This window comes from Pantherophis guttatus, chromosome 8 (assembly GCF_059756535.1).
Source record: "Pantherophis guttatus breed Tessera chromosome 8, ASM5975653v1, whole genome shotgun sequence".
Classification (NCBI taxonomy): Eukaryota; Metazoa; Chordata; class Lepidosauria; order Squamata; family Colubridae; genus Pantherophis; species Pantherophis guttatus.
In genome coordinates, this window is record NC_142070.1 from 16,194,329 (window position 1) to 16,217,849 (window position 23,521).

Sequence of the window (23,521 nt, forward strand, 5' to 3'; positions counted from 1 at the left end):
TCCTATTTTTCTGACCTGCGTTACATTTCTAAACTTCAAGTTGTTTATAATGATTTAGACATATTCAGTCTTAGCTGTTGTTGTGGAATAAGATGGATTAAGACTTTTTTGACCCCAAAAGGCTACTTTTGAAACACGTTGTGCACACCATCTGTTCAAATTATTTTTGCTTCTCATCATCAAGTTTGGCTCTTAATTCTCCTTTATTGTCTTATTTTTAATTCAGAGAAAATAGGTCTACCTTCTGCTATTTATAAAGCTCAATTTTATGCTTATCTGGAAAATAAAACTTCTTGAGGGGATACTCAAATTTGTAATAAGAATATTGGTGATAAAAGGGTAGAGCAAAGAGAGCTCCAATATATCTTTTCTTGTAATATTAAGCCTATTTGTAACTGCTGTAAAGAAGATTGGAAGTCACTTCCTTAAGTATATTTTTCTTCCTTTTTTCTCCTCATTATATTATTCTTCTCTTTTTTTCTCTCATTTTCTTGTTTCTCTTAATTTTATTCTGTATTACCTTTACTATCATTAAAACCTTTAATAAAATTATTTTTTTTAAAAAAAAGATCTATGTATTATAATCCTGTTTTGTCAAGAAGAAACACCTTTAATACTAGTTGATTTTCTAATCTTTTTTCCAAGCAACTAAGAAAAATATAGAATGTGGAAATCAGGGAAAACCTTAAAGCGTGGGAGCATACAATATAAGCAACAGTATATCACAGAAGTGAATATACCTCCTCACATTTTGTAAATATTTAAGTATATCTTTTCATGGGGCAGCTCTGAAGAAATGACACTTGGCTACAACGTAAAGTAGTGAGTATACAGCTTGTATAACAGTGTAAATGTGCTGTCCCCTCAAAGTAACGCAACACACAGCCATTAATGTCGGGATATAAGATCAAGACTCATTTCTCCTATTTCCCAGAGATTGCCTGGTTCACCTGACATGTTCAGCTTTTATTTCCTACTCCAGGACGCAGACCCCAATATAACTCTAAAGGTGGCAAAAAATTTTGCTGCAGTCGTGGCTGGAAAAAAACGGGAAAAGAGACGGGTAAGCCCGACGGCAGAGGATCACTAGTATTGACAGTACAGATTGTATTTGAGGCAGTAGATGGTGTACTGTCCCATGATCTATCCATATTTGTAAAATATGCTCCCTTTCTTTGTCTATTTTAATTTGGTCTCTGACCACAATAAAAGCTTACTTACTTACAGCCATTAATGTCTAAACTGGTGGCAACAAAAGTGGCCACATAAGGATGGGTGGATGTGGGGGTGGGAGTGGGGGGGAATCTCCCAATTTCCCCAGTGTATAAGAGAGGCATTTAGGCAGCAGCTGAAAATATTTGTATCTCCAGCATCCAGCAAAAGTTATGTGACCCAGAGCAGAGCTATTATTAAGGAGTGGGAAATAATTATAAGTGGCATGCTTCCCCTAATTTACTTCCTTATATTACCGTACTTTACCTTTCTGCTTTCTGACAGCTTTCAAGGTACTTTCCTGATGTGCCCACTTTTTATTTGAACCAGTTATCTCCTAGCTCAGGGGTCGGCAACCTTAAACACTCAAAGAGCCACAAAGGTCCTAACCGGAAGCCCCCCATTCAATTCTGGAGCAGACCAGAAGTCCACCATAGAGTCTCCTCCTAGCATGTCTTCCTTTTTCCTCTACCTGTCCTAACCGGAAGCCCTATCAATTGTGGAGCCAACTGGCAACAGGGAGCCGCAGCAGAAGGATGGAAGAGCCACAGGGGGCTCCAGAGCCGTGGGTTGCTGACCCCTGTCCTAGCTGGTTCCTAAACTGGCATTAAGGTATAATTACTAGCAGGTTTTTAGTAACCAGGTTTCTGCAGCTATGCAATTCCTTGACCATCCCCTATTCCCCACTGTATTTTTGTTTTTTAATCCAACTTCTGGTTTTCTTTTGGACTTAGCCTTCTTACCTTTGCAGCTTTGGAAACAGCAAGCCAAGTAAAATAAAATCTTTATGTCTTTTAGTAAAAGGACGGGCTTATTGTATTTTCGGCCCAGAATTACTTCCAAGAAAGAAACAACCTCTGTGGTGTTTATTGCAATGTCCTCCTAACACATTCATGAAGTATCACTCCTCTTTTCTATGTATGCTACACATCTACTCTGGGGTGGGGGGAGACATCCCTCACTCTAAGTGGGATTTGTTAATGCTTAAAACATCAATGAATTATTTAGCCCCTTTACCCTTCTTGCTTTGCTGCACGCCTATTCAACTCTCGGCGCAGATTCATATCAATAAATCCAGGCTGGCTTTTGCAGCTCCAATTTCATGCTTGGCCTTTCCTAAGATACAATAATGGAAAAAATAAATAAATGAAATAAACAGCATGGGTACACAAATTGCATTAAGTAACCACTTTCCTCAGTCTTCACCTCCTTCCTCTACCTAAATACTAGGCGCTATGCCAGGAGGTGAAACAGGCTCAGCCAAATGTGATTGGACATCTCACAATTGGTTGCAGTCCAGTAAACAAATTAGGAGTAAGCTTTAATAGGACTGACCATGCCTAGGTTTATGTTATTCATGATATAATGTTCCCAATGGTTTTTCTGCCTCCTTACCAAGAAAAGCTTATCTTGCTTTAGAGCCGTATGGAACAAAACCTGATTTTTCCAGACTTTAGTGCCTATTCTTGTTTGGTCTGAAAACCTAAGAAGAATTGGGTTTTTTTAATATGGGATAGCAAACTATCAGAAATCTGAAGACTGAAAAACTAAAGGCTAGCCTGGGAAGTAAAAAAATAGAAAATAATAAATCACTGCCAAAACTGAATATACTTCTATAGTTAAGTGTATACTTTTAATCTTTATGTGTCAAATATTGCATTTTTTTTTAAATTCACTTGCTGTTTTAAGGATTGAGTATCGCTAATTGTTGCCATGATATGGCTATTTTTTGGTGCTTTATTGTTGGTGTGATATGCTTTTCCTTTCCTCTACTTTGGTAGTCATGGAAGGCTTACATCAGCTCTGGCTTTTACCTATAAGGAATATAATTCTATATAATTTGCTAGAGAACACACCAATTTCAAATATTGTTAATAACAAGGGCAAAGATCAAGAGATGCTTAAACATTTAATAATAACAGTCATGGTGTAGAGGGATCTTGGTTAATAAAAAGAAAAAAAAATGAAGCAAGCAGATTATGTAGATAGTAGATAATTCTGAAGGAACCTCCAGATAAATAATCCTATTAGTTGGCATAATGCTCACCTTATTTCTAAGCTGGTCAGAACCATTCCTTATGAACAGACAAGGTGATAAGATCTATACAGAACATTCATGCAATAAAAGATATGTGTATGACTTGATGTAACCTTGCTTGGCTATTCATAATTAATTTTATGAATATGAATTGAAAGAATACCTATGCTGGAAACATGTATATTGTGCTCTTGTTTCTATTCTATTCGAGTTGTAAGGATTTAAGGATCAAAGATTAAGTTTCTATTCTTGTTTTAAGGATTAAGTATCGCTAATTGTTGCCATGATATAACTGTGCTATTGTTTGGTGCTTTTTCTATCCTGAAGAAATTCCCAGTGATCATCCTTATTGTTGGAATAATATTGTTGGTATCTTTATGATTTATATTGACTGTTTCCTAATATGATTTGATTGCTTATTTGTACCTATGACTATCATTAAGTGTTGTACCTTATGATTCTGAGAGCATATGCACCAAAGACAAATTCCTTGTGTGTCCAATCACACTTGGCCAATAAAGAATTCTATTCTATTGTATTCTATATTATTTTATTATTAATAGAATAAGGAGCTTCATATTAACTGCTTCCAGCTTCATTTGGGATATTTCCTCAACCATGGTAAACTGGAAGGCATGTTTTGTTAAAGCATCATGGATCAGTTGCATTGGACAAATGGAATATAGCATATGATTCTGCAATTTAATTGCAATTAAATATGTAATTAGCATATGATTCTGAACGGAAGAAGGATGTGTATGTTTATCATACTAAAAAGTGCACATTTCATTCCTATTAAGTCTGAGAAATGGACCCATTTGAAACTATTGAAGCGGGACTACCATCCAATGGAATTTCCCGCTGAACTAGACAAAGCATTCATTTGATTCCATATTATGGCAACTTTGAATATCTTAGCCAATTCTTCGTTCTGGCATATCTTGATTACAGACAGATTTAAACAATCAAAAACTCATCCACCCCTTATATTTGCTTAAAACAGAACATTACCATCTGCATCATTATTACATTTATATTTATATTCTGCCTGTAGAGAAAAGCTCATTTAATACAGTTCCTAAACGTAGTGCAAATAAAATAAAACACTTAGGAAAAAAATCCTCCCCAATAATTAAAAAAATAGAGGCCATACTAATCAGCCCATGCTCCACATTTAAACAATTGATAATTATCTGGAATTCTATTTCATAATATATAAAATGGATGGTTCCAGTAATTTTGGCATAACTGGTAACTTGTAATTCTCCTGCTTCATATTTTAAATAAAAGCACCTACCTTTCTTCAGTAAAACCTCAGAAGTCTTAGCAAGTTAATATATTTAAGAATAACATTGACCTATCATCATTTTAAATTACTTTTCCTCCCCTTATTAATTTTATTTCAACTGAGTATAAATGAACAGCAGGCTTTGTACTTTGGAGAACATTGAGTTCTGTGAAAGTTTTACATAAAAAAAAAATTTCAGTTCTTCCCCAAGCCCTAAAAGAATTGTCAGGCTAGGCTTTTGAAATTGGAATTGCTTGAGGAGAAAGACAAAAGGCCCTTTCAGAAAATGGCACCATTTTTGAGGAATTGGCATTGTTATGTCTAAAATAAAACAGGAAGTACTCAAAACTAGCTTTCACAAATAATTTTGGAAAGAGAAAAGCCGGATTCTTTTTTTTTCTTTCTAAAGGAATATCATTAGGTATTTTTCTAAATGTCATAGTTAAAAGTCATTCAGTCTCCTAAAAGCTTCTTTCCAGATTAATTTGCAAGTCACTTTCCACAGCTGCCTGAAACCTGAAATCTTGCATTCAAGATTATGCAGCAGAGAAAGCCACAACTTTAATTAAACTCTTTAAATGCCACCTAATGGTTTTAAGAATGTTAACAAAGATTTGATGCTAGTCTGCAGTCATAATAAAGTTTAACTAACAAAGAGACTTGGGGCTTTTCAGACCCAAGTTAATTTCATCTGCTCTGGGGTTTTTGTTTTTTTTTTAATTTTATTTTAGTCCTGCTATTTTTAGAGTAAGGAATATGTGTTTTTCCGCTATATTCTAAAAATGCAATTTAAACATTGCCAGGAAGCCACGTTCATAAAACTGTTGAAATTTAAATACTGAAACATAAGATTGTACCAATGCGAACAGTACTTTTTTGGGGTGTTTTTTTGTTTTATATTACTTTTCATAGGAAACAGGGTTCAGCCCTTTGTTTTGCCTCAACAGATGGAACAGGGAAAAATATCTCCTGGCTTCTCAGTAATACAGTCTGTCCTCTGAATTCTTGGCTGCAGCAAGTAACAGATCTGTCACAGGAAGCTTAGAAAAGATACTTACAATATAATGTTCCATGCTACAGTGGGTCGAGTGAAATAAATAGCGTTTTGAAGCTAATGACACAAAACAGCATGTTTCAAAATTAGCATCATTACTGTTAACATTGTTCCACTGGACAATATAGATTGCAGAATCACCATAATTGTGCCTTTTTTTCCCCTTTCCTTTCCTTTCCTTTTTTTTTTTTTTTTGTGTGTGTGTGTGTGTGTGCAATATCTCTACAGCAGCACCAAATCACTGTAATCTCCCATACTTGATAGAAAGTACTACTTAACACAAAAAGAGCTGCTCAGGCTATTACGCTATGTCTCTTTTCTCTTTCAGATCCATCTTTTGTTGGATTTCACATTTGATAAAAAAACAAAAAAACAAAAGCCAAGCTCGGATTGTGAATCTGAATTCAGGACAAAAATAAATAAATAAATCAAAGTTGTAAATAGGAATATATCTGTATTGGTTTCTTGGGCTGTTTTGGGAATAGAAGGTTGTGTCGATGCAAGACATTTACATTACAATACCCGTGTGCACGTATGCATGGCCCAAGGACACAAGCTCAAATGCTGGTTTTGTCCTACGCTTATGTCACAACAGATGTCAGATACAGTTGATATGACGTCAAAGGTAGAATGAATGGAAAGAACACCAAATATACTCAACTTACAACAGTCCGTTTAGTGACTGTTCAAAGCCACGATAAAGTCTCTAGGTGTAATTCCTGTTGTAGTCTAGCACATTTTGAAGGAAGCATATTCTGTCTTAAATGGTTAGGCTCTCTTCCAAATATGTAATTCAGGACAATTTTGTAGCACACACATATTGGAAAGAGTGTAATAGGTCGTTTATTTACAAAAGCACTGAGCAGCAATGCCAGTCACTCAGTGTATTCACTGATAAATGGAAGGACATTTGTAGGTAGAATATCTACTTGTACTTACTTCCTAAATTCACTGAGATTTTTTTTCACAATGACTTAGGAACTTGTATATTTTACAATTTCAGATAGAGGTGTATATATAATACTTTCTGCCAATCACACATGCACACACCCATTTCATATACAAAATTAATTATCAGGAAAGATGTTTTATGCTATCCTATTAATAAATCTTATTAATAACCTTACCTAGGTTCAGCATTCCAATGTGACCTTAGTGTCAGCACTTCGAGCTGCATTTACTCTAGTGCTGACATAAGAAGGAGAAGCGGAGGCATCTGGAAAGGGACGTTTGACTTTTCACCTATTTATTTTCCCTGGAGATAATATCCCCTAGGAGATGGGATGGGAGGGGGGAAATTTCTTTGAGCTGGAGCAGTAGATTAAGGGTAGAATGACTTGGAAGATGGCCAATGAGTGCAGGGGAGTGGGGAACGGAAAGGGAGGGTTTTGGGTCTGGAAGTCAGTGTTGGCTTCGATGGAGTCAGATTTAGAATGTCGTGCTTAATAAATAGGAGTTTTTCTTCAAAGACTTTGTTTGAAATGCAATTTATTTGAGACGACCTCGAAACCTGACACTTAGTTTAAGAATTATAAAATATCATTTAATTAGATGGGATACTGCTAAACGCTAAGTAGTATTTCTTTTCAAGCTACATTTCTGAATGTGAATCTCACCCAGATATGTTGTACAGTGTTAGAAGTTAGAACACAGGATGTAGAATAAGAGAGTTACAAGGGACCTCGGAGATCTTCTAGTTTCCTCAAGCAGGAAACCCTATAACAATGATGGTGAACCTATGGCACACGGGCCAGAGGTGGCACGCAGCACCCTCTCTGTGGGCACGTGAGCCGTTGCCCCAGTTCAGCTCTGCCACGCATGCGTGTGCGCCTCCCACCATCCAGCTGGTTTTCAGGTCTCTACCGCACATAAGGGGTGGGGTGAGCGCGTGGGGGGGCATGTGTGCATGCGTGGGGGGCGGGGGGGCACGTGTGCCTGCACAGGGTCTGTGATGTGTGTGTGGGGATCATGTGCACATGCATTGTATCTTGGGAGTTCATGCACGCATGCTTTGGGCACTCGGTTCAGAAAAGGTTAGCCATCACTGCCCTATAATGTTTCAAAAAAGTGGTTGTCCAGTCTTTTCTTAAAAGCCTCCAGTGTGGGAGCACCCACAACTTCTGAAGGCAAGCTATTCCACTGACTGAACGCTCTCACAGTTAGAAAATTTCTCCTTAGTTCTAAGTTGCTTCTCTCTTTGGTTAATTTCCATCCATTACTTCTTGTCTTGCCTTTTGATGCTTTGGAAAATAGATTCACCCCCTCTCTTTGTAGGAGCCCTCAAATATCGGAACAATGCCATCATGTCATCCCCATAGTCCATCTTTTCATTACACTAAACATACCCAATTCCTGCAACCGTTCTTCATATGTTTTAGCCTCCAGCCCCCTAATCATTATTATTATTATTATTGCTCTTCTTTGCACTCTTTTCAGATTCTCAACATCTTTTTTATATTGTGGTGACCAGAACTGAATGCAGTATTCCAAGTGTGGTCATACTAAGGCTTTGTAAAGTGGTACTAGAACTTCATATGATCTTGATTTGATCCCTCGCTTAATGAAGCCTAGGATTGCATTGGCTTTTTTAGCTGCTGCCACATAAGTGATTGTTCACTACGACTCCTTGATCCCTCTCACAGTTACTGGCATTAAGCCAAGATTCACCTAGTCTATACCTATACAGTTGGTTTTTGTTGCCTAAGTGTAAAACCTTACTTTTTATCTATGTTGAATTCCATTTTGTTAGTAAGGTTGCCGGGTGTCCACTATTTGAGCGGACAGTCCGCATTTTTCACATTATGTTCACTATTTTTTTTCACAAAATAGTGGACATTTTTTTTTATTCAAAAGCTTTATGATTGTATATTTTTAAATATTTCTCAACGTTGTACTGAAATTAAAGAATTATTCCTTAAACACAAAAGAATTGATCAAAGCTGCGCAGTCAAATAAAAAATACACACGACAGCAAAGTAAAATGTAATTTAATATTTTACATATTATTATAATATATTTGATGTTTTGAATTTTAAGTAAAGTTTTGAAGTGATTATTTTGATTCGTGTTAAAATGTTTGTAAGAAAATATATAATTTAATTGTAATTTTTTTTTTTTTTTTACTACTTAACACCCCCCCCCCCGCCGCTTGTCCGCTATTTTTTGGAAGCAGACCTGGCAACCCTATTTGTTAGATAGGGCCCAGTGTTGTCTTGTCAAGTTGTTTTTGGATCTTGAGCTTGTCTTCTGGGGTGTTGGCTATTTCTGCCAGTTTAGTTGCTTTCTCCTTTTTTTTTCTGTTTTGTGTTTGCATGTAACATTTTATGAAATAGCATCAAGATGGCATCTCATTGATTTAGCAGATTAATTTTGAAGCTTTAATAGAAAGGATTGTTTGAAGCTACATTAAGGGAAGAATCCCGGTAATAAGACAACGACCTCCAATCAGAATATGTAAAACATAAAACCAAACCACCACACATCATGCCTCTCTAATTTGCGGGTCTGTTGTTAACTGGCTGCATTCATGGCTTAATGATGCAGTGGAAAAATGACTCAAGCCCTTCTCTTCATCCTAGAAAAATGAAAGCTTACAGGAGCTTGCCTTATGCTTAGTTAAAAATCATCTGAGAGTAAATTTTACATAGCTTACTTTAAAAAAAAAAAAAGAGGTTTGGAACCATGCTAAACTCTGCAAACCCAAGATCTCAGGTTATGCTATTGGCTTGATGCAAACATGCAGGTCCTGTTAACATTAATAAGAGATGTGTATCAAAGGAAAAATGCTATCATCTGCTATTAAAGCGGAAACTTTCTTCCTGTCAAACAGCAGGCTGTTAAGCTACAACAGTTAAAAGCTCCCCGCAGAGCTTATTAATAGTTTCTCTTTAACCCCATCCAGTGGTGGGTTTCTCCCGGTTCGGTCCGGTTCGGCCGAGCCAGTAGCGGTGACGATATGACGTCACCAAACCGGTTCTCCCCCCCCGCCCTCCCACCCACCCACGTTATTCTTACTTTTTATTTGGTCCCACACCCAATCTATTGTTGCCTCCTGAGTCCCAGCTGATGACTAGAGGGAAAAAAACTGTTTAAACTCTTGCCGCGGGGCTTCAAAGGGCCGCCCTACAGCTGATCAGTGTTAAAAGCAAACAAATGAGTTGGGTGGTAAGTGCGAGGACTGGTCATAAGTGCGAGGACCTTCCAGAAATGACTCTGACCAGCTAGCCACGCCCACCTAGTCACATGACCACGCCCACAGAACCGGTAGTAAAAAAAATTAGAACCCACCCCTGACCCCATCCATCACTATTCTGAGGAGAGGGAGGGAGGGAGGGAGAGAGGGAGAGAGAGAGAAGGAGAGGGGGGGGAGAGAGAGAGAGAGAGAAAGAAATGCTATGGTTTAAACTCCAAACCTTTGCTTATCAAATGGGAAGCAGTTTATTTTTTTGGTATATTTTTAAAAGCAGCGTTGTGTGGGTACATTTCATTCACAATCGTTTATTGATCAGAAATGAAACCATTGTAATATATCACTGATGGCAGCCAAGGTGATGCATCACATTCGCAAATAAGCTGCCATACCAGCTCAATCTATTTTTAGTTCTTTGCATTGACTTCGGTTGACCTCACTTTCAAGAACATATACTTAAAATCTCACCCTTTAACTTAGCACCGTTACGGGGAACGGAAAAGCCTTTCTTGTAAGAGATAATCAGGTTTGTTTCCTCCAAGAGGTGGAAAAATGGCACTAGGATCTTGGGATTGTAAATGATGATTTAAGCAGAACTCACATATTTAGGAAACGCATCACTGGTCACAGGTACAACTTCAGGTGATAAATCTCTCGGCATATTCACTTTGGACTCCTGGTATTATTACCTTCAGCTTACAATCCATTCAGCAAGGTCTTAGCAATAGATTTTATGACTTCTTCCAAAATTGCTCAAAATCCAGTGTTAGATTTTGCAGAGGTAACATAGAGGCATAAGGGATTGTCTTATAAGATGGCCTTTCGTAAGATCTGGCACTGTCCAGATCTAGGAGTATCAAAGTTCCCATGCCAATTTGTCTCTCTGGATGTGCTATTAATAGGTAGCATGCTGAATGCTGGCTAAGATAATGGCCTAGAGATTAAAGTTTACATGTACCTTTAACCATGAAAGTTCACAAACCACTCTCTCTCAGTCCAATGTGCTTCACAAATGAACTGTAGTGGGGCTAAAATAAAAGGTGACTTCCATTTTAAACCAGGGGTCGCCAGCCCACTAGAATCAGAATCAGAATCAGAATTAGAATTAGAATTAGAATTAGAATTAGAACTAGAACTAGAACTAGAACTAGAACTAGAACTAGAACTAGAACTAGAACTAGAATTAATTAGAATTAGAATTAGAATTAGAATTCTTTATTGGCCAAGTGTGATTAGACATGAAAGAAATTTGTCTCCGGTGCATAAGCTCTCAGTGTACATACATAGATCATTATCATAGTCATCCGAAGTGAATCACAAAGAATAATAAAAAACAACAAAGTTATCAGCATTTCACTGAGGTGGCCGTTGGCAGCGCCATCTTGAATTCCATTCCTGGGCCATGGCCTATTTGTAACCAGGCCGAGCTATCGGCGGGCACCAGCGCTTGCAGCCCCACTCATGCAACTCACACAAATGAAACTGTGCATGCACATCCATACCTGCTCCTCACATAAAATCATACCCACCTGCCCTCCTCCAGGCTGCCAACCCAGAAAGGTTGGGGGAATGCTGATGTAAACTACCTTGAACAGGATAGAAATATACAAGCACTGAAAATCGCTAGTTGAAAAGTTAATCTCGATAAATGGTCTATCTCTCTCTTCAGCTCTTGCTTTTTGCTTGAGAATATATGTAGTTGACAATTGCACAATACTGTGATGGTAACGGGATGGTAAGATGTCCAAAGCAGGATGGAATTTTATGAACAGATATAGATCCAAGTAATGTCTTAGCCATAGCACAGAACTAGTTTGTCTTCTGTTATTGTTGTTATTTATAAGCCTTCTGCCTTAATATTTCTGGATGATCTCTATAGTTCCAAATTCTAACCAGATTTAATTAGAGACATGGGGTGCAGATTTGAGGAGGACAAATGTCAAACATAGCATCATACTGTTGCAACACAAGTTTCACTGCATTCAAAATATTTGTATATAAAAGTGCAAAACCTGGAATATTACAAGACATGTAATATTACAAGACAATATTCGAGATTCAGTTAAAACAATTAATCATGGAACAACTTGCTTCCAGAAGTTGTGAATGATCCAACACTGGAAGTTTTTAAGAAGAGTTTGGACAACCATTTGTCTGAAATGGTATAGGGTTTCCTGCCTAAGCAGGGGGTTGGACTAGAAGACCTCCAAGGTCCCTTCCAACTGTTATTCTATTCTATTCTATTCTATTCTATTCTATTCTATTCTATTCTATTCTATTCTATTCTATTCTATTCTATTCTATTCTATTCTATTCTATTCAAGACAACTTTTAATATTTTGAATGCTTATCACTTTGAGTTCAGACAAGATCAACTAATGATACAATCTATCTAGTCATAAAAATAAATTAAACCTACAATATTTGCTTTATTAATTAGGGAACAAATGCATTTTCATCCTTGCAAACAGTGAATATTGGTGCCAGACAAATCTCCATCTAGAAGTTCCGAGTTCAGAGGTCCTCTGTCTAATGTTTAAAACAGAGGCACCCAGGAGAATATTTTGAGGCGGGAGAAGACAGCAGCTCTTAATTCATTAAAAACATTTGAGGAATAGTTCATATGGTTCTTTTGATAGTAAAGGAATCTCATTGATGTCCTATGATATTTTTATATTGGCTATAACAGGTTGGAAAATCTTTAAAAACTTTGGGGACAGGATTTAGGTTTTGAAGTTAATGAATCTCAGCAAAATTCTTTCTGGCTCAGAATCCTCTTTAAATCCATTTCAGTGATTCATACAGAAAGGGCAATAAAAATAATTAATTGATGGCATAATACTGCATTAGAATTGCATTACATTAATCACAATATTTTTAGATGTTGTTGGCAAGGGTATAAAACAAATTGGCACGTATATTCATCTTTGGATGGAATCCCCAATTAACCAAAAGTTTGGGAAATTTGAAGGGGGAGGGTGTGTTGAAATTGAAAAAAAATATCCAAAATCTTTTTAAAATTAATCCCACAGGAGACAAGTATTGTCAGCCATGAAAATGTTGGGAAACTATAAAAAGAAGAATAAATTTAGGAAATCTTATCTTTTACTGTGGCGTAAATATGGCCTGATAGCTATTGTTTTAATGGCATTTTATGATGACTTTGTTTTCAACCAGTAACTGAGGCAGATTAAAGTCCTCTTTCATTCTTCTTGTATTTTCACTCATTTTTGGTAGTTTTTGTTATGGATATATAACCCAGCATGCTTCATCAATAGTTCATGGACATAGTCAGAATATGTCAAGCTCCTGTTGGGTTCCCTCATGATGCACTGTGGGTTTTCTACTGCTTTTGATTCTGGATTTCATGTAGCCCTGGTTTTTTGTTTTTTGTTTTTTTTCTGTTTTTATTATTTTAATAGGTCTTCCTATGCCAGGGTGTGGGATTCATTTACCTTCCCTACCGGTTCACAAATGTGAGCATGTGCAGTAGTCGCGCATCATGTCCGGGCGGGCGGGCGGAACCTCCTACAGTCACCGCTACCGGTTCACGTGATCTGGAGAGGACCGGCTGAATCCCACCACTGGCCGGGGTGTCAAACTCAAGGCCCACATGAGGTCTGACCCATGGGGTGCTTAGATCTGACCCACCCTGGAAACAGTGAAAGGCTGGCCCGTTGTGCCTCTGTCAGCAAAAATGCAGCTTGTGAAGGCCCCGTGTGAAATACTCCCGAGCTCTGTTTTTGCTGGCAGAGGGTTGCAGGAGACCATCACAGCTAAAAACAGAGCTAAGGAGCCTGTTTTTGCTGGTAGAGTGCTCATACTACCACAGGCACCTGACATGAGTGATGTTGAGCTGGCCACGCCCACCATGGCCAAGCCCTGCCTGCCTCCTGAGGTCAAACACAACCCTGATGTGGCCCTCAATGAAATCGTATTTGACACCCCTGGCCTATACGATAAATACAGGTAGTCCTCAACTTACAACCATTCTTTTAGTGACTGTTCAAAGTTACAACAGCACTGAAAAAAGTGACTTATGACCACTTTTCACATTTATGACCGTTGCAGCATCCCCATGATCACATGATCAAAATTCAGATGCTAGTCAACTGGTTCACATTTATGATGCTGGCCGTGTCCTGGACTCACCTTTTGTGCCCTTTTGGCAAGCAAAATCAACGGGGAAGCCAGATTCATTTAACAACTGTGTTACCAATTTAACAAATGCAGTGATTCACTTAACAACGGTGGCCAGAAAGGTAATAAATTGGGGCAAAACTCACTTAACAACTGCCTCACTGACAGAAATTTTGGGCTCAATTGTGGTTGTATGTTGAGGGCCACCTATACTTCCAGGCAGGGGTGGCTTCAGATCCTTTAGCAACGGGTTCGCTGCCCCGTTGCTGGGTGGGAATGGCCATGACGTGCATGGCCTAGTTGGCTACCTGCACCATGGCGGGGGGGGTATTTTTCACCCTCCCCAGGCTCTGGAGGCTTTCCTCGAGCCTCTGGCATGGCAAAAACAGCTTCCCCCGGGCTCCAGAGGTCCTCCGGAGGCTGGAAACGCCCGTTTCCAGACTTCCGGAACATCCAGTAGCCCGTTTTTTCCCCTCCCAGACCCTCCGTTGGTCCCTACACTTAGCTGGAATGATGAACGGGCCGCGTGGAGACTCCTGGGAGGGGCAGGTGGGTGGAGCTGGAAGGGCTGGGTGTGGCCAGCCAGAGGTGGCATTTGGGGGTTTGCTGAACCCCGGCGATCCTTGGCTAGAGGATCGCCTGAACCCTACCAAACCCCCAGAAACCTACCCCTGCTTTCAGGTGCTTCCAAACATGGATGCTTCATATCAGCATTGCCCTCCTATTGCAGCATTAATTGAGAATGGAGTTTGCTTCTTCTTACTTTTCCAATTTCTGTCCTCCATGCCAATGACTTCTTGCCTGGACTATTTTGGAGCATTTAATGGCTTTTAATAAGAGTGTTAGACCTATATTCAAAAGTACTTTGACTGACAGGTAATGACACCTTGAAGATATCTTTTTTCCCTCTTACCAGCTGGCGATGGCCATAGAGCAGTGAAACAAAAATAGAAGAATTTATCAGAAGCTGTCCTTACCTAGCCCTGCATTAAAAAGTAAGGGTAGCACCAGCTACATTACCGAGTCAAAAAAGAAATTGACAATGAGGATACAGCAAATATATTTCCGTGATGTTTTCTTTTTGTTTTGTTTTTTGGCTCTGACCTTAGTCAAATTTAGACAATGTTTATTAGTTAGATAAAGTTTAGTTTGTACTGCAAACTAGGGCATACAAAACCTTTGCAAAATGAGACCAATTTTCATCTGGAACCTACACTGCATATCAGACATTAATACAATTGAGTGAGTCCAGAGATATTTCACGAGAAGAGTCCTCCACTCCTCTGCTCACAACAGAATACCTTATGCCACCAAGCTTCAAATTTTGGGCTTAGACAATTTAGAACTATGCTGCCTTTGGTTTGACCTGAACGTAGTACACAAAATTATCTGCTACAATGTCCTACCTGTCAATGACTACTTCAGCTTTACCCGCAACAATACACGAGCACACAATAAATACAAACTTAAGGTAAACTGCTCCAAACTCGATTGCCGAAAATAAGACTTCAGTAACAGAGTAGTCAATGCCTGGAATGCACTACCTGACTCTGTGATTTCATCCCCAAACCCCCAAAACTTTAACCTTAGACTATCTACTGTCGACCTCACCCCATTCCTAAGAGGTCTGTAAGGGGCATGCATAAGCATACCAGCGTGCCTTGTCCTAATGATCCCTTTTATTCGTATCCATCTCATGTATTCATAATCGTGTTTATACTTATATCTGTTATCTTATACATGCTTGACTAAATACATACATACATACATAATCAATCAATCAATATTTTCTTTCTGATAAATTGACTCCATCAGCACCAAAGCCATTTTTTGGGGAAAAAATGTTAAATGTTGATGATTCTATATTGCTCTGCATTCTTCTCAATTACGTATGCAGTAATAAATCTGTATTCCCAAGGGGAAATTTATTTATTTATTTATTTATTTGGTTTTTGGTTTATTTTTGTAAGCTTGCAGGATTTTTGGGGGGGAAGAGGGGGGGGTCTGGCTAGTAGGTTGATAAAATTAAAAAAAGAAAGAAAAACAGCAGCTCTTTTCACAGTAGGCAATGGAGGGGAAGGAGGAGTTGATTTCCTGCATTTGTTAGTTTTGTGTCGGAAGAATTAATGCAACCTGTTGTTGCCATATATTAAAGTGCTTTGCAAAATGATGATTTCCCCCCTATGCACAGACTCTTAGACACCTAGAAGTGGCAAGTAGCGTTTATTATGAGTGGGAGAAAAGAAAGCAATCCTCCAGCTGTTCCCTGTGAGGTCAGCCTCCATACTCTTTTGTCTCTACAGAACTCTGTAAGGTATGAGTGAGGAAGTTGCAAATGAGACTAGGGAAAATAATCAGAGAGGCCAATCCAAGATTGCAAGACAAAAAATGATTAAATGAATAGCTTTAGCCTGCCCACCTAAATTTCCATTGTATTACACAGTAATTATGCATTTCTTCTCAGAGCTTCTGAGCCCATTATGGTTGTTTATAGAGACAGATTTTCCAAATATTTAAGCAGCTGCATGCTTTATCCATGTCAAGGCAGGGCAGTTACTCAGTAAATTCCAGGTATCCCCAGGACTGCAAAGATAAATGAGGATAGGTCTAATATAAAATAGGACAGAAATATAGGTAGACCTTGACTTACAAACTTTTCTTTACTGACTCTTTGAAGTTACAACGGCACTAAAAAAAGTGACCTATGAACATTTTTCATATTTATTACTGTTGTGGCCTCCCCATGGTCACATGATCCCATGGTCACATGATCAAATATGAGTCAACTGCTTGGCAGCTGACTCATATTTATGACGCTTGCTATTGTTCTGTCCCCGTACCACGCACACACCCAACCAGCCAGCCGAGGGTTAAATAAACTCTTCAAACACTCAATGTCAGTGATAAGGAACTTGGCAGCAACTCCATGGCTGCCTGCCAAGCACTTTTACTCCGATAACACAGACAAAAATACACACAGTTTGAATAGTCCAGTTTGTAATTAAATCCACAGCAAATAGGTGTTGTGTCCGAAGGTGCAAAGTGCCTCGCCAGAGATTAACTTTGTCCGTCACAGAGTCCGAATGGCCACCACACTCCCTTTTATAGCCTGTGGGGTGTGGTCCAGTGACTCAGCTAATCTCTGGCACGCCTTCCCCTCTGCTGCGCACACTTCTCCCTGCGCCTCTGGCAGGGGTCCAGCCAGCACTTATCTTTCTCGTCGCTGTCCACCTGTGGCTGCGGGGACGTGCTTGGCTCTGAGCCTATCGTTTGGCCTTCGGTGTCCTCCGGAGGCATTGCCAGAGAGGAGGGTCCTGGAGAGGGAGGCCTTGCCAACTCCTCCCCCTCACTCTCAGAGTCTGCATCTGTCGATAGCCCAGGCTCAGGCAAGGGAGCCACAACAGCTATGTCCCAGATTCATCTGATCACCTTTTGTGACCTTCTGACAAGCAAAGTCAATGCGGAAGCCAGTTTCACTTAGCAACCGTGTTACTAACTTAACCATTGCTCTGATTCACTTAACAACTGTCAAAAATGACTGTAAAGTGGGGATTGACCATTTGATCATTCAGAGTTCCAGCTTGAGTTTTGAATTAATCAGGTACCAAAGTGTTGTTTTAAAATATCTGCTTCTAGATTGCAGGCTGCAGTTGGCTTTTGAATGGCATGTTGGGAGGAGACTCAAAACATCATGTCACGTTTCATTTGATTGAAAACAATTTGATTTAATCTGGTTAATAAGGCGTTCCCTGATATATTGAATAACTTCTGCCCTGCTAAAAGTTAAACAGTGGTAGCAGCCATTGGAGCATTACTGCACTCACGATTTGAGGACTGCAAGTTATGTTTTGAAGCTACCTGAAAAGGACCTCATGGTGATTTGGCATGATAACAGCATAATACACCAAAGAGACAAAACACCTCATTATACATATTCTGACAGCAGCACAATTACTGTTCGCTCAAAATTGGAAATCAGATCAACTCCCAATCAAAGATAAAATAATCTCCAAGATAACAGAATGTGCCGAAATGGATAGACTGACACTGGAACTCCAGGATAAGGAAGAAAGTGAATACTATCTTGTGTGGCACCGATGGTACCAATGGCTGGAAAGGAAAATCAGTACAAATGTAGATGACAGAAAATAGGGTGAAAGATTAAAAAATGGGAGACGAATACAGGGAAGATGCAAGATTATTTTTAATGTAAAATACTTGAACCAAGAGTTTACTACTTTTTTATTAATTCATAAAGTAATATAATATATACTTTGTTGATGACTAAAACATATATGTAGAATGTTGTGTGGGTATGTAGGTGGTGGGATTTCGTTTGTCTTTGTATTGTCTTCATATTTCTGTTTATAATTTAATAAAAGTAAGAAAAAAGAAAAAAAAGAAAGAAAAAAAGAAAGAAAAGGACCGCATGGTGAAGCAGAAAGGAGGAAAAGAAAGAGGAACGAATACATAATCAGTTCAAAAGTAATTTTTGACAATACATTGAAAGGCTCCACGTTTGCGTATTTTAAATATTCATTATGTAAAGGCTGCGGCGCCTGTGGTTTTCAATTGCCTTTCTAAGCAGTGGTCAAAATGACAATCTGTTTAAACAAACTGGCGTTAAAGATAGGTTTTGCCATATGTCACACATTTGTCACTCCATCTGCTAGGGTAATAAAGGAAGCAAAAACTCAGCCTGACCGGCCCCTTGGGTGATCTTGTCGACTTTACAACAACAAATACCTTCTTTAACCCATTTTATTTACTTCAAGTTCTGTTTAGCTATGGCTTTCACACAGCGTACAGTAGATGAATAGGAAGCCAGACTGCAAGCATGGAAATTGTTGCCTTTCATTATTTTCCATTTGTACCATGCTTTATTTATTTATTATTTATTTATTTATTATTTATTAATTAAATTTCTATACCGCCCTTCTCCAATAGGACTCAGGGCGGTGCACAGCCAAGATAAAAACAAAGCATACAAAATTTAAGAACAGTATTAAAATAATTAAATATTTTGGCCGAAATTAAGATAACCCAATTTAAAATCAATTTAAAATTTAACTCAGGCCAGCCCAGCTTGTTGAAATAAATAGGTTTTCAGGGCCCGACGAAAAATCCGGAGGTCTGTTATTATACGTAACTCTGGGGGAAGGTTGTTCCAGAGGGTGGGCGCCGTCACAGAGAAGGCTCTCCCCCTGGGGGTCGCCAGCCGACATTGTCTGGCGGACGGCACCCTGAGGAGGCCCACTCTGTGCGAGCGTACTGGCCGGTGGGAGGCTATTGGTGGCAGAAGGTGGTCTCGTAAATACCTACTTTGGTAGTAAAGGAATATAGCTTCCTTAGCAAGAACTGTTAAATGTAGGAATGTTGAACCTTTCATGGCCATGGATAGAGAGCCATAGGAAACCCCATTAAGGAGAGATAAAGAGCAGTACCCTCCCTTTACTGGTTATGCAAACACTATTTTCAATTATATTATATTCCTAAAGGGGAAAATAACAATTCTCCAGTTACATGAACTAGTTGCTTGCAATAGAGATGAGATGAATAGGATTCAAAACACTGTTTCACCACAAATGACTTTAAAAGGTAAAGGTTCCCCTCGCACATATGTACTAGTCGTTCCCGACTCTAGGGGGCGGTGCTCATCTCCGTTTCAAAGCCGAAGAGCCAGCGCTGTCCAAAGACGTCTCCATGGTCATGTAGCCGGCATGACTCAATGCCAAAGGCGCACGGAACGCTGTTACCTTCCCACCAAAGGTGGTCCCCATTTTTCTACTTGCATTTTTTACGTGCTTTCGAACTGCTAGGTTGACAGAAGGTGAGCTCACCCCATTACGCGGCACTAGGGATTCGAACCACTGAATTGCCGACTTTTCGATCGACTAGCTCAGCCTCTTAGTCACTGAGCCACCACGTCCCTACAAATGACTTTACAAACATTTGAAATGTAGGATTTCAAATGAAATCGTATTTGGGGCAGGTAAAAGCATATCTTTATTGATTACGTTAAGGGCCACTTTAACTTTGTAAAAATGGGTACTCCAGGCTACTTCCTGTTCACATTATATTAAAAGTAGGGCACTCTCATTCAGTGGAATGGGATAATTTACCTGAAGGATGCTCAGCAAATTAATAGGACACAACTTCTTGCCAATTAAAGGCAAATACAATTGCCTAAACTATGAGAAAGTTGTATAGCTACTAATTATTCAAAGGACCTCTTAATCATACTCCAAAAGATATCTATTTTCCTTACTATTTCTCTAGGTTTTTTCCTTTCTTCAGCGTTATTTTCTTTGCAATTTCATTTTACTAAGGATTGCTCCTATTAGTACAAGTCCTTGGTGAATTACTATCACGTCCAGTATACCTTTTGACCTTTTGCTTTATTGTTTGTTTTAGTACCACTTCAGTCTTTCCTGTTAATTGTAGAGTAAATATATTTAACAGGCTGCCAGTTTCAATCATATTTATTAAGGAATAAATCCATTAAATGCAGGGGAATTCTCCTTACATAGGTTTATCTTGCATAATGAACAAACAGAGATGGCCTTTTTTGGGTGAGAAAACACCCACATATATATTTGTTGTAGTTAGTTGCAAAGTCATCTCTGACCCATCGTAACCCCATGGACAATGTTCCTCCTGGCCTTCCTGTCCTCTACCATCCTCTGGAGTCCATTTAAGCTCACGCCTACTGCTTCAGTGATTCCATCCAGCCACCTCATTCTCTGCCGTCCCCTTCTTCTTTTGCCCTCAATCGTTCCCAGCATTAGGCTCTTCTCTAGTGAGTCCTTCCTTCTCATTAGGTGGCCAAAATATTTGAGTTTCATCTTCAGGATCTGGCCTTCTAAAGAGCAGTCAGGGTTGATCTCCTCTAGGACTGACTGGTTTGATTGCCTTGCCGTCCAAGGGGCTCGCAGGAGTCTTCTCCAGCACCATTGTTCAAAGCAGTGGTGAAATCCAATTTTTTTTTACTACTGGTTCTGTGGGCTTGGTGGGCATGGCATGGGAAGGATACTGCAAAATCTCCATTCCCTCTCCACTCTGGGGCCAGCCAGAGGTGGTATTTGCCGGTTCTCTGAACTACTCAAAATTTCTACTACCGGTTCTCCAAACTGCTCAAAATTTCCACTACCGGTTCTCCAGAACCTGTCAGAACCTGCTGGATTTCACACCTGGTTCAAAGACCTCAATTTTTTGGTGCTCAGCCTTTCTTATGGTCCAACTTTCACAGCCATACATTGCAACTGAGAAAACCATAGCCTTGACTATACACACTTTTGTTGGCAGGGTGATATCTCTGCTCTTTAGAATGCTGTCTAGATTTGCCATAGCTTTCCTCCCCAGGAGCAAGCAAGCATCTTTTAATTTCTTGGTTGCAATCCCCATCTGCGGTGATTTTGGAGCCCAGGAAAATAAAATCTGTCACTATCTCCATTTCCTCCCCATCTATTTGCCAGGAATTGAGAGAGCAGTATGCCATGATGTATATAATATAGCGATAATTAATTTGTGTGGGGAAGTTTTAACAACTGCAATCATGGAAATCTTTTTTTTTTCTCATTTAAATTCCACATGCAAATCTTTTTCAGGTACTATATAGTACCTGAAACTATATCAATATAGTTAGATATATTATAGTTGGTGCTAGAAAACAGTTTTTCAAAAGTAGAAAAAGAGACTCCTATGAAAAGGTTTGGCTGGAGGTCGTTCTTGTTTTGTGCTCTGCTAACAACTGGCTCGTAAGTATTGGTTGTCTGTTTTGACTCAGTTCTGAGTTCAGCACAATTCAATTAGATGAACAAGTGAGGTTTGATTGGATCTTGTATTTTATAGTGCACTAATGTTGTTTCAGCTAACAATCAATATAGTTTTAATATGGTACATTCTTTGTTTAAGCCTGGGCATATTATAAAACTTGGTTTTGTCAGTTGTTTTGTGGGAAACAAATTGGGAAGAAAGAGTGAAACCTTTAGAAATGTCAACTGGATGATTGATGATGATGATTCTAAATGAATTTATATTGTTTTGGAATAAAAGGAGGGATCAGCCCTGAGTTTTCCAATGTTGTGATTCCCATGAATGAGAGATCCCTATGGGTGAATGTCAAGAAAACTATTTTCATGATTTCTTTTATTTCTTTTAATGCTTAAGCCCACAAAGATAAAATCCTCTGATGATTCATCCACTTCTGGAATGGTCTTATGAGTTACTACTTAGGGTAGACGGATCATTCTATCTCCAGGTTGCCTCACATCTTCGTGCCCATTTTGTCTTGTTCCTTTAAAAAAAAATAGCAAGAAAATTAATGTGCGGTTTTGTTACAAACTGGCATAATAATGCATTTTATATATGCATGTTATTATAATGTGCATATTGTATTTCAATATGAATTTTAATAGCTAAGCTGCAATACAAAATTTGGGAAATTGCAGTCAGGTGGAAAATTGCATTCAGTTTCACACATTCGTTGAAGAGTGTTGTCATTTCACTTTCAAAAGCATTTCAAACAAAATTCACAAGCACCTCTATAAAGATCATGTTGGTTCACACGTGGTCATAGCATCATTTTATCATTTCCATTCCACCTTTCAGGATATTTTATCTAGCCTCAATAGATAAATAAGTTGTTATCATTTAGATTTTGCCAGTAGCTAGTAGCTAGTAGAATTCAATCAACATTTCAAGCCCCATGTTTTCAAGGCCCATATACAGGGTAAATCACAATATTTTATCCCTTTCTTTAAAATGTCTTTGCTACAGTATTCCAAGATATTTTCAAAGCTACTTTTGCCATCTTTCCTCTTTATGTTTCAATATTACATTGTCATGGAAACAACATTAATTGTTCCGGCAATTCTGTAAAAAGTAGGGATGGTTTTATTTCTGATTACAGTTGGATTCTCTTGTGCTAGATTTCAAACCTAGCCACATTCAGTAGGTGGCAAATTTTGTTGACATCCATTTTCTTGGACTCAATAAGAATGTATATTGTGGTGTCAGGTGGTTGTATCAATGCATGCAGCTCAGCCTTTTAAAACAGATGGGACTCTGAAACTCTTACCTGAGATTGTCTTTGAGCAAAATTCCTTCAGTCTTTGATCAAGTTAATACTCTGAATTTCATAAAATTGTCATACTCTGGCTACGGCTTGGTATATTACTGAAAATATTAAAGCAGAATGTTATAAGGAAAATGTCTGTTAATGTACATAGAAGACAAACACAAATATTAAGGAACGGTCAACAAGTTGCAACATAGACATAGAATAGTAGCACATTACTAAGTAACAGGAAAAGGACTGATTAAAAGAAAAAGTCCAGGTTTTTCTAAATACAAATCTACTGTAATTCTTATACTATAAGTGCTATAATCCATGAGAAGATATAGAATAAAATTTATTCTTTCTTTGGATAAATAGGAAGGTCTTGTTCTGTCCCCATCTCACACACGCACCCCCACAGACAGGCAACAGTTAAAGAACTCAACTGACAACAGTTTATCCGGTATCAGAATTGGCAGCAGCCCAGTGGCTGGCTGCCAGGTATTCTTTACTCACGAGGGGGGAGTTTCTCCCTTCGTCTG

The 23,521-nt window shown here is 38.8% G+C and overlaps 1 protein-coding gene and 1 long non-coding RNA gene across 2 annotated transcripts in view; one reads left to right on the forward strand and one right to left on the reverse strand.

Annotated features, from left to right (window-relative positions):
- Positions 1 to 23,521, forward strand: part of CCSER1 (coiled-coil serine rich protein 1) — an 852,922-nt gene that overhangs the window by 729,788 nt on the left and 99,613 nt on the right. The gene's annotated exons all lie outside the window — the stretch shown is intronic.
- LOC132710417 (uncharacterized) lies at positions 22,070 to 23,426 on the reverse strand. The gene is made up of 3 exons (XR_009621118.2): positions 23,393 to 23,426; positions 23,001 to 23,098; positions 22,070 to 22,217 (listed from the first exon to the last, which is right to left on the reverse strand). It is a non-coding gene; the product is annotated as an uncharacterized LOC132710417 (long non-coding RNA).